Raw genomic sequence first — 9905 nt, forward strand, 5'->3', positions numbered from 1 at the left:
GTGCAGCAGCCAGAGTGTGTAAGGAGTTTACAATAGATATTTCTGCTGTGCAGCAGTAATAATGCCATGGTTAGACTGCGATGATTTTAGACGATGCAGGGAGAAGGCAAGCTAAAAGAGCTCCAGGAACCTTTACCTGTTGGAAAAAATATGTGGAATGTTTTTTTTATCGTTTCACAGCAAGACCTTATTCAGCAAAAGATGTTCCTGTCTGTCCTTCCCTGCAACCCTGTCCATCAGGTTGGCTGCATTTCCAGGGCAAATGCTACTACATCTCAGAGGTTGAAGATGACTGGAGCTCCAGTCAGAGGTTCTGCTCTCAGCACAATGCTTCCCTTCTGGTGATTGACAATCATCAGGAACTGGTAAGGGAACAAAAGGGGCATCCTGGATTCACCCCATCTCACTTCTAGGGAGCTTCTCCATGAACCAGTGTGTTCTTCCATCATCTTAAACTGACTGGTTTGAACAGTGATGTGAAGACCGAGAGGAGTCAGGGCTTGCAGAAAGCTGCATGCCTCCTCTCCTTGCAAATCTCAAACCTCAGGTTTTGCAGTTGGTGTTTTAAGAAGTCCCAGAGGCTTATCTGAGCTGAGTTTGGCACTGGCCACAGTTATAAATACTCACATTGAAGGCATCTACCAAGGTGAACACTGTTGCATGGGAAGGTGGTTGGAACTAGATGGGCTTTGAGGTCCCTTCCAACTCAAACTGTTCTATGAGTTTATGAAATTTAAAATACTGAAATAATAATTGGGCAGGGGAGGAGCTCCTACATGCCAGTCTGAAATTCAGGAAACACCTGCATGTACCAGCCTATTTAGACCCAGCTGCATACTAGAGATGATTAAACATAGAGACACAGCCCATTGGTGCCAATGTTATAGATAACAGAATGATAAGCTAGTCTTCCTCAAAAGTCTCAAGAGGAATTTGCTTATTTTGAGACCTCATGTTGAAAAACATGCTTTTCTTTTCTCTCTTTTTCTTTCTCTCTAGCATTCTTTAGCCAAGCTTTTGAAAATAGCTAACTGCTGGATTGGATTGCAGAAGAGAGGTGAAAGCTTCTACTGGGAGAATGGCACTGCCTTGAATGTGAACCTGTAAGTGCCTTGTGATTTTCTGACATACTTAAGCAACTGTGCAATTGGGGTTTACAGCACAATGTTACTTCTAGAGGGATTCTTTTTCTTCCCTGACATTTGGAAATATGAGTTTGAAAATTCACACTTTGCAGTTATTACTGGTCTGACTCCATCAGCATCAATGTAGAGAAGGCCCTGACTCAAGAAGAATTTTTGGTAGCTCAGCTCATGAAGATAATAATGCTGATATATCATGTATTTACCTTAATTTATTCATATTTATCATTACATTGTATAGACGTTTCAGTCGCTTTTCAGATCTTCAGGATTCTCAGTTTCCAGTGTGATTCCTTGTGCTCTGCTGTCTGAAGTACCCAATATCTGTCAACTGTGCACACATTTTTATAGGGGTGAAACAGAATGAAGTGACAGGTAGGGGGGATTAATTCAGGGGGGTTAAGCAGCTTGATAAGAAAAATCATACCTGCTTTAGTGAGTTTGTCATGACCTGCAGCCAAGCCAGATTTCACCCCTATTTATCTTAGAAAATGTGTGGGCTATAGCAGCTCTGCATCAGGCCCATTAAACAGCAGTTCCCATTGCCTTGCTTTCCAGAGCATTTATCACCCTGGTAATTCTAGGCAGGATATACCATGAGCTGTCTTTTCTCTCTCCTCCTGGTTTTGTAGGATGTCTGGTATGGACCGTTCATAGTGACAGAGATTGGTGTAACACTCATGAGCTCAACAGGCTTTTCTAACACCATTGATCACTCCCTTGCTCTTAGCAGCTGCAACTGCCGTATCTGAAGGGACCAAAGTCAGCTGGAAACTGCTCCAGCAAAAGCTTTGTTTTACAGCAAGCTAAAATACTTGGGCCACTAGTAGAAATTGTTCAGTAATCCCTGTTTTCTTCCTGTATTTTGTCAGGTTCCCGATACAGGGTCTCTCCGACTGTGCCTACTTGGGTGCCTTTGGTGTTTCTACATCAGCGTGTTCTGACCACAGGCGTTGGATCTGTATCCACCTTCCCTGAAGGGATGACTTGGATCTTAATTTGATAGGGGCAGCTGAGATGTGTCCATTATAAAGCCCCTTTGGACAGATGTCCTATCTCTGGAGGTCTCCTAGGAGAGAGGGCTATGTTCAGGGTTGGGTGTTTGTATCCCATGGAAGCAGTGTTTTTTTCTGTGTAAAACCCCTCCTGCTGCTGGAAAGAGAGTGTGGTATTCACTGATCAGGGAAGGTCATGTTTGCAGCTGCCAGGTGTGGCAGGCAGGGACATGAGAGCTGCCACCATTTGCTGCCCCTCTGCTGAAGCTTCCCAAGGCCGGTAAGCGCAGCCCCTCAGCTTCTCCATCCCCAGGTGAGTGTGGGGCGCCCACAGGAGCTTCTGAGAGTTGTGCTGTGTGGCAGAATTCTCCAGCAGATGGGGTACAACAGGGAGCTGGGGATAGTAATAGGCAGGTGCCAGTGATACCAGCTTCACACTCTTGTACTTCCACAGCCGATTGCACTAAGCTTATCCCTGCTTTGCACTGATGTATATGAGGTCAGAACCTGTCTTCTCTGTCTCAGATGTTGTGCAGGTTGGTATGATGTCTAATTTTGGATGTTCCCTCGGGAATTCTGAACCAAAAAGTTAACCAAGAACTGCCTTGAATAAATTCCTCTTGTGTAAAGCTACAGGTTTTGGTTTGTGTTTGTTTAGGCTGAACTAAGCTCTTTTCTGTTTACCAAAGGCCTTCCCCATGTTGGCAGGTTTCAGGGATGGGATACTTTTTATGGTCAAAAGACAAGTATTCAGTCTCAGGTGCTGAAGACATACTGTACATGTGTGCCAGAGTTGCAGTCAATGGCTCAAAGTCCAAATGGAGACAGGAGATGATTTGTGTTCCTCAGGGTACAGTATTGGGACCAGCAGAATTCAATGTCTTTGTCGGTGACAGGGAGAGTGGGATCAAGTGCACCCTCAGCTGTTTGCCCAGGACACCAAGCTGTGTGGTGAGGTTGACACCCTAGAGGGAAGGGATGCCGTCCAGAGAGACCTGGACAGGCTTGAGAGGTTGGTCCATGTCAAACTCATGAAATTGAACAAGGCCAAATGCAAGGTCCTGCACTTGGGTTGGCACAATCCCAAGAACTAATACAGGCTGGACAGGGAATGCCCTGAGAATAGCCTCAGGAGGAGAAGGATTTTGGGGGTGCTGCTTAATGTCGAGCTCAAGATATGCCAGCAGTGTGTGCTAGCAGCTCAGGAGGCCAACCATGTCCTGGGCTGCATCAAGAAGAGCATGGCCAGAGGTTGAGGGAGGTGATCCTGCTGCTCTATTCTTGTGAGACCCCATGAGACCACCCTACATGACCTGTAACATCAGTGCCATTTGCTAGAAGATGTACCCATTATCTGCCTTCTTGGTTTACACCCTCCACTAGACCAGGGTGCCCAGAGCCTCATCCAGCCTGGCCTTGAACACTGTGCCAGGGCTTGACAAGCTGCCCTGAAGAAATTGGTTTTGCATTTGTGAAGAGTTCTCCAGGAAAGTTTCCATTGTCAGGTCCTTCAGCAGTTTCAAGAATGAAACTGTATTACCAAGAACGTTTTTTCTTTGCCAGGGCTGGTGACCCATGGCAGTGGTTCTCTCCAGTTGAGACTGGGGCCTGGCCACCTCCTCCTACCAATTTCACTGAGCCTCTGCAGACTACCCAGGATGTGGCTGCAAAGAAAGCCAATCCCTGGGATGCAGAGGGGGCAGAAGGGATGCCTTCCAGGACTCAATCCCCTGGGCCAGTGACCTTCCATGGAGGTCCTGGGCACCTCACTTAGTGTTAGGAGGCCCTGTCTACAGTGGCTGAGTGCTGGATCCTGCAAGCCCAATGAGGCCAGCTAATTCAAGCAACTAAAGATGTCTAACTTTGGTACTTCTTAATAAGGCAAGTGTTACCCATCTCTTATAGCGGGGTGGTACAGAAATGAGTTACTCCAGGTGTAATCTAAAAGCTGCTCTGCAACCACATGAAAAGACAGGCAATGATGCCCCTTCCCACTTCTCTGGGGACATGACTGGTTTTATTAGCATAGCATTAGCATTTTTACAGCCATGTGACAGCCCTCATTTGCAAAGATATGCCAGTTTATTTCCAGTGGCATGTGTAACAGGATAACTGTTCTACTTGGAGAAAAAAAAGCCTAGACTGTCTTGCTGCATAGTATATTGAAAAGAAAACTCACAAGCTTACCTCAGATGGCTCTCCATTCACTCAGAAGAACTTGTTTCCATTCCTGCACAGCCCAATCCAGAAGTCTTTTATTTGTATTAGAGACATTGGAAAGTTCTAGGCAAATCCCAGACAAAAACGGCATATGGCTGTGAGAGGGTTTCAGTGATTATGAGTTTAGAGCTTTTTGTACAAACAGATATGAACTGCAACACAGAATGTGCCATGGTGGACTTATCCCCTCCTCCCCAGTGACTGATGTTTTACTGCTAAATTTAATTAGATTAGATTCTAAAGGAAACCCTGGATCCATTACTAATGGCCAGTGAGGTCCCAGCTATGTAGTTGGCAGTCAGGCCGAGTGTTACAGACCCTTCCCCACCTCGTCATTAAAAACACCCACATGTCACTAAAAATACCATATCTCATCCCAAAAGGGTCAGTTAGTACAGGGGGTCACTGTATCACCAGGAGAACGGTGTTTCGGTACAAGGACGTACGTTGAGTGGGAACACAAGAGCCTGACACAGCACAGGTTGCCTTGACTCTTACCTCACATAATTCCTTGGATATCAGTTACCTTGTGTCTCTATCAAATCCAGGTTACACTCCTAAACACCCCCACCCCCACCCCCCCCCAGCTTCCCAGTTTTCACACTTCCAGTCCTGACAAGAATTGTGTGGTGGGTGAGGTCATTCTGTTTTCCTGTCTCTCCTATTCCCAATCTGAAACTCAGCTGGGATTGTCTAAACCCGAAGTCTGGGAGGTCTGAGGCCCCACAAGGAGTTTATAGTTTGCAGGGTGGATAAAACAAAGTCTTTATCGATTCTTTTCTTAGGGTCCTGCAGCCAGCACTGAAACACATTTCTAATGGCACTAACACAGGAGAAAGAAAATGGTTTGAATGTAACAAAACCCACAGGTAGAACCTACTGCTCAGACCAGGTACTTCTCAATGCCATTGGTCCCACCATCACATAACCACAGCCAGTCTTCTCCTTTTGGGGAAACAGGAGAAATGGAGTATTTTGCCCAGAACTAACAACACATTTCTGTTCCTCTGTTGTGCTTGAGAAAACACCCTGTAAATGAGCTGTGCCCTTCAAGAGTATCGAGAAGGTACAACAGACAGAAGTGCACCTGTGTTCTGTAAACTCAAAATGAGTCTAATACATCTGTGTTGTGGGAATTGCTCAAATGCACTTTTGGGTGCCCACAAATGGAGGGAGTGAACGTCAAGAGGGTGTGAAGGGAGAGGACAGGACTTCAAACAAACACATAAATTCCCAGTTTAAAAAAATCCCAAGAAACCAAACCCACACGTTCTGTATTAGCGATTAGGAGGCACAACTCCATTTCTAAACTCTTTCAGCCTTTACTTTTAACTGCCACACAGTTTGCCTTTTAAATTGAAGAAATACCCTCTGAGGTGAGAACAGAATTTCTACAGTGGATTTAATGAACAGACCACGTCGCCCTGAAGAAGTCTGGAGGCTGTACCAGGACATCAGGTTTCCAGCCCTACCAGAGAACAAGAGATGGAATTACAGAAGCCCTTAGGGCAGCAGAAGGAGCATGAATCCAAGGTGCTGGACACCTTATCAGCTCTTGTTGGCTGCCAATCACTGCAAGGGAAACGCCATAACTAAAGCAGGACTCCTGGCTGGAATTCCAATCTGCCACAGCTCCTGAATGACAGGAACACTTCTTCTTATGGTACAGCCAGTCATCAGGGCACAGCTCTGTCTGTTGAAACTTTGGTTGATCTTTTGTTCAAATTAAGACATGATGAGAATGTTACTTACTTGTCATTATGTGTTTAAAATCATAGAATGGTCTGGGTTGGAAGGGACCCTGAGGATCACAGAGTTCCTACCCCCTGTCACAGGCAGGACCACCAACCTCCAGGCCTGGATCTACACAAGGTTGCCCAGGGCCACATCCAGCCTGGCCCTGAACACCTCCAGGGACGGGGCATCCACCACCTCTCTGGGCAGCCTGTTCCAGCACCTCACCAGTCTCTCTGTAAAGAGCTTCCCTCTAAAATCTAATCTAAACCTTCCCTCCTTCAGCTTCAATCCATTCCCCCTTGTCCTGCAGTTGTCTACCCTTTAAAACAGCTGATTCCCCTCCTGTTTCTCTGCTCCCTTCAGGTACTGGAAGGCTACAGTGAGGTCCCCCCACGGGCTTCTCTTCTCTAGGCTGAACAAGCCCAGCTCCTTCAGCCTCTTTTCATAGGGGAGGTGCTCCAGCCCCCTGACCATCTTCATGGCTCCTCTGAACCCTCTCCAATAGTTCTATATCTTTCTTGTATTGGAGCCCCCAGGTCTGGACACAGCACTCCATGTGGGGCCTCACGAGGGCAGAGTGGAGAGGGACAATCACCTCCCTGTCCCTGATGGCCACCCCTCTGCTAATGGAGAAGGGGGGGCTGCAGAGATGGCTGCTGCAAGAAGGAGATAGAAGCTCTCTGTAGGCCTCAGAGACTAAACATCGTCCAATTCAAGGCCAGAGTTGCTGCTGACCAAGGCCGAGCCAATTGGCAATGGTCACAGCACCTCTGGGAATCACATTTAGGAGAAAGAAAACCTCAGGCAGACACATTTTGACACCAGAGAATGGAGTGGGAAGATGTAAGAAGCTGTGCAGACACCAAGACCAGGGGAAAAGGAGGTGGAGGGGAAGAGTGAGGTGCTCCAGGTGCTGGAGAGAGAGATTCCCCTCCAGCCCATGGAGAAGACCATGGTAGAGTGGGTGTCCCCTCATAGCCCTTGGATAATGACGGGGAGCAGAGACCATCTACGGCCTGTGGAGAGGCCGGCCCATGCCACAGCTGGTTTGCCAGGGGACTTGTGACTGTGGGGGGGACCAGGCCGGAGCAGTCTGGGCCCAAAGCTCAGCACCCCATGGAAGGGAGCCACGCTGAGGCAAGTGGTGAGGAGATGACTCCCCGATAGAAAGGGCTCTCACTGGAGAAGTTCATGGGGGACTGTGTCCCCTGGGTGGGAGCACGTAGAATAAAATGATGAATGAAGTCTGCTAAGAAGGGAGGGTTCGGGGGGAAGGTGCTTTAAGACCTGGCTGCACTTCTCATTACCCAACTCTGGTTCACTGGGTGTGTAGTTGTAATAAATTAGTTTTCTTTATTCCCTGTAGAATCATGACACTAGTTGCTGAGTGATCCCTCTCTGTCCTTATCTCAAATCCTAAGACTCTCAACATAGATTCTCTCCCCTTTCTGGCTGAAAAGGGGAGTGATAGAGCAGCTTCGGTGGGCATTTGGCCTCCAGCCAGGGCCAGACCACCTCAGTCCCTTTTGGTGCCCAGACACAGAGACAGGGACACAGGTCTGAGGACAGAAAGAAACATGAATGCTCACCGGGTACTAAAGCCCATGTGAGGAACTGAAGACTCGAGGAACAACCCAACGTGCAGAGACACACGAACTTCACGGAGATTTTCCACACCCTTCCAGCTGCCCCTGAGGCGACTCCGTGCTGCAGAGCTTCGGCACGTCTGAAACTCCAGCAGACTGTTTCCCAGCTTTTCAATTCCCAAACCCCTCCGAAACACTCGCAGGTGTCCGAGTGCTCAGTGTCCCCGGTGCCGCCCTGGGGACGAGGGGCAGTGCCCCGCGGCAGCCGGTCCGCGGTTACTCCTCCTGCTCCAACCCGTCCCGTCCCGTCCCGCCCGCTGCTGGGAGCCAGGCCCCGCCCAGCCGGGCGAGCCGCCCCAACGCTTTGAGCAGCGCGTCCGCCTTCGGCCCCGATACAGCCCGTCCCGCTTGTCGGCAGATCCTGACAGCTCCAGCCGGTCCCGCAGCGGATCGGAGGAGAACCGCAGCAGAGGGAAGGAGCGAGAGGCCGCGCCTGCAGCCGGAGGGGCCGGGGCGGCTCGTTTGGTGCTCGGGGGCCGGCGGCAGCGGCGCTCAGCATCGAGAGACGCTCCGGCCGCAGCGCCGAGAGCAGGTAGGGTGCTGCTGGGGTGCTGGCTCGGGCCGGGGTCCCGCATGCGGCCCTCGCCGGAGCCGAAGGGAAGGTCGGGCTGCAGAGCAGGACTAAAGCGGAGGGAAGTGGTTTGTGTGGAGGGAGGCGGCAGCCTCCCTGTGTGTGTCGGGCAGGCGCAGGCGGAGGGCAGCCTCCCCGTGTGTGGGGGCGGCGGGTCCCCCGGTGCCTCCCCCAGGCGCTCGCTGGCGGTTGCCGGGCCCCCCCGGGCTACACACGCGGGTCGGGCGCGGCCGGTCCCGGTCCCGTCGTCGTCCCCCACCCCGTTTCCAATCTGCTGACACTTCTGTTAATTATTTTCTAAAGGAGACTAATTTTTGTTAATGTTCAAAGTGAGTCGCTAGTGAGGCCTCATGTCCCACAAGTGTGAACTCTGCCGCCTTCTTCCTTCCCCTTCCCCTTTCATTTCAGTATCTAAAACATGGAACCCCTGCGTCCCGTCCCCCCTCGCACCCCCTCCCCGGCTCACTGACAGCGAGCGGCCGCTGCCTGGTACCCAACCAGTGCCCAGGCACTCACATGCACAAAGAGTTTTGGGGATGAGCAGAGTCTTGACCTTCTTGGTAATTCCAAGCCTTTCTGCTTTCGTAGGATGGGCCAAGTGCAAGTGGAGCCTGAGTCTTGGAGATATTTAGGCACCTGATTAGCATAAATAATACCAGCAATGAAACTAAAGCTCCTGAAGCCTTTTCTAAGGAGGAGTGGTTTATTTTTTCCTTACTATTACCTAACTGATACCTGAATGGAGCATACAAACAGGAGGGGAATCACTTTTGTCTTCACACAAGAGGATCAAATATAAACAGTTCACACTGGGACCCAACACAACAGTTATCTCCTTTTTCATGACTACCACTTTGCCTAGAAGGAAACTCCAGAGTTTTGTCTAATCCAAGCCAGGGGACCACCTGGATTTGGAGCTGTTCTTCAGATTTCCTGCAGGAAGGTGCTTTACCAAAGGAAATAAACATCTGACATTTTGACTTGAAGAGCTGCTCTGTGACACCTACATGGTCTGGAGAGGGATATTCACTGTACCCTTCTGTTATCGCTCCAATATGGGATGTTTTTCTTAAATTGATGTTACTGAACGGAGGAGTTAAAACAAAAAGTCACCCAGAGAAGAATTTGCAGCTATAAACATTATTGTGTCAGTGCAGAAATGTCAATGTATCCATTCTGACAGCAAATACTTATCTCATTCTTTAGTTTACTGGGTCTAATGAAAGACAGATCATTGCAGGGAGCAGTGTAATATTAACCCATGGCAAATGCAGTTTCTGTTGCCTGCTGTCATTCTTTGCTGTGTTTGATGTAGATTGTTGCAAACTTCTGGAGCAGTGACCTCTCTTTATCTGTACATCCACAGATAAAAAGCTTTACATTTGAAAGCCATACAGGGATTTATTGCAAGGGCATGTAGTGATAGAACAAGGGGTAGTGCTCTTAATCTGAAAGAGGGTAGCTTTCCATTACATATTAGGAAGAAACTGCTAATGTGAGTTGTGAGTCCCTGGCACAGGGTGCCCAGAGAAGCTGTGGCTGCCACCTCCCTGGCAGTGTTGAATGCCAGGTTTGATGGAGTTTGGGCAACCTG

The 9905-nt window shown here is 49.1% G+C and overlaps 1 long non-coding RNA gene across 1 annotated transcript; it reads left to right on the top strand.

Moving 5' to 3' along the window:
- The first annotated feature begins 204 nt into the window (after positions 1–204).
- Positions 205–2632, top strand: LOC311205152. Its single transcript, XR_014618142.1, has 3 exons — positions 205–365; positions 1000–1103; positions 2015–2632. It is a non-coding gene; the product is annotated as an uncharacterized lncRNA (long non-coding RNA).
- The last annotated feature ends 7273 nt before the right edge of the window (positions 2633–9905 follow it).

The sequence above is a fragment of the Gallinula chloropus genome (assembly GCF_964237585.1).
Source record: "Gallinula chloropus genome assembly, chromosome: 1".
Classification (NCBI taxonomy): domain Eukaryota; kingdom Metazoa; phylum Chordata; class Aves; order Gruiformes; family Rallidae; genus Gallinula; species Gallinula chloropus.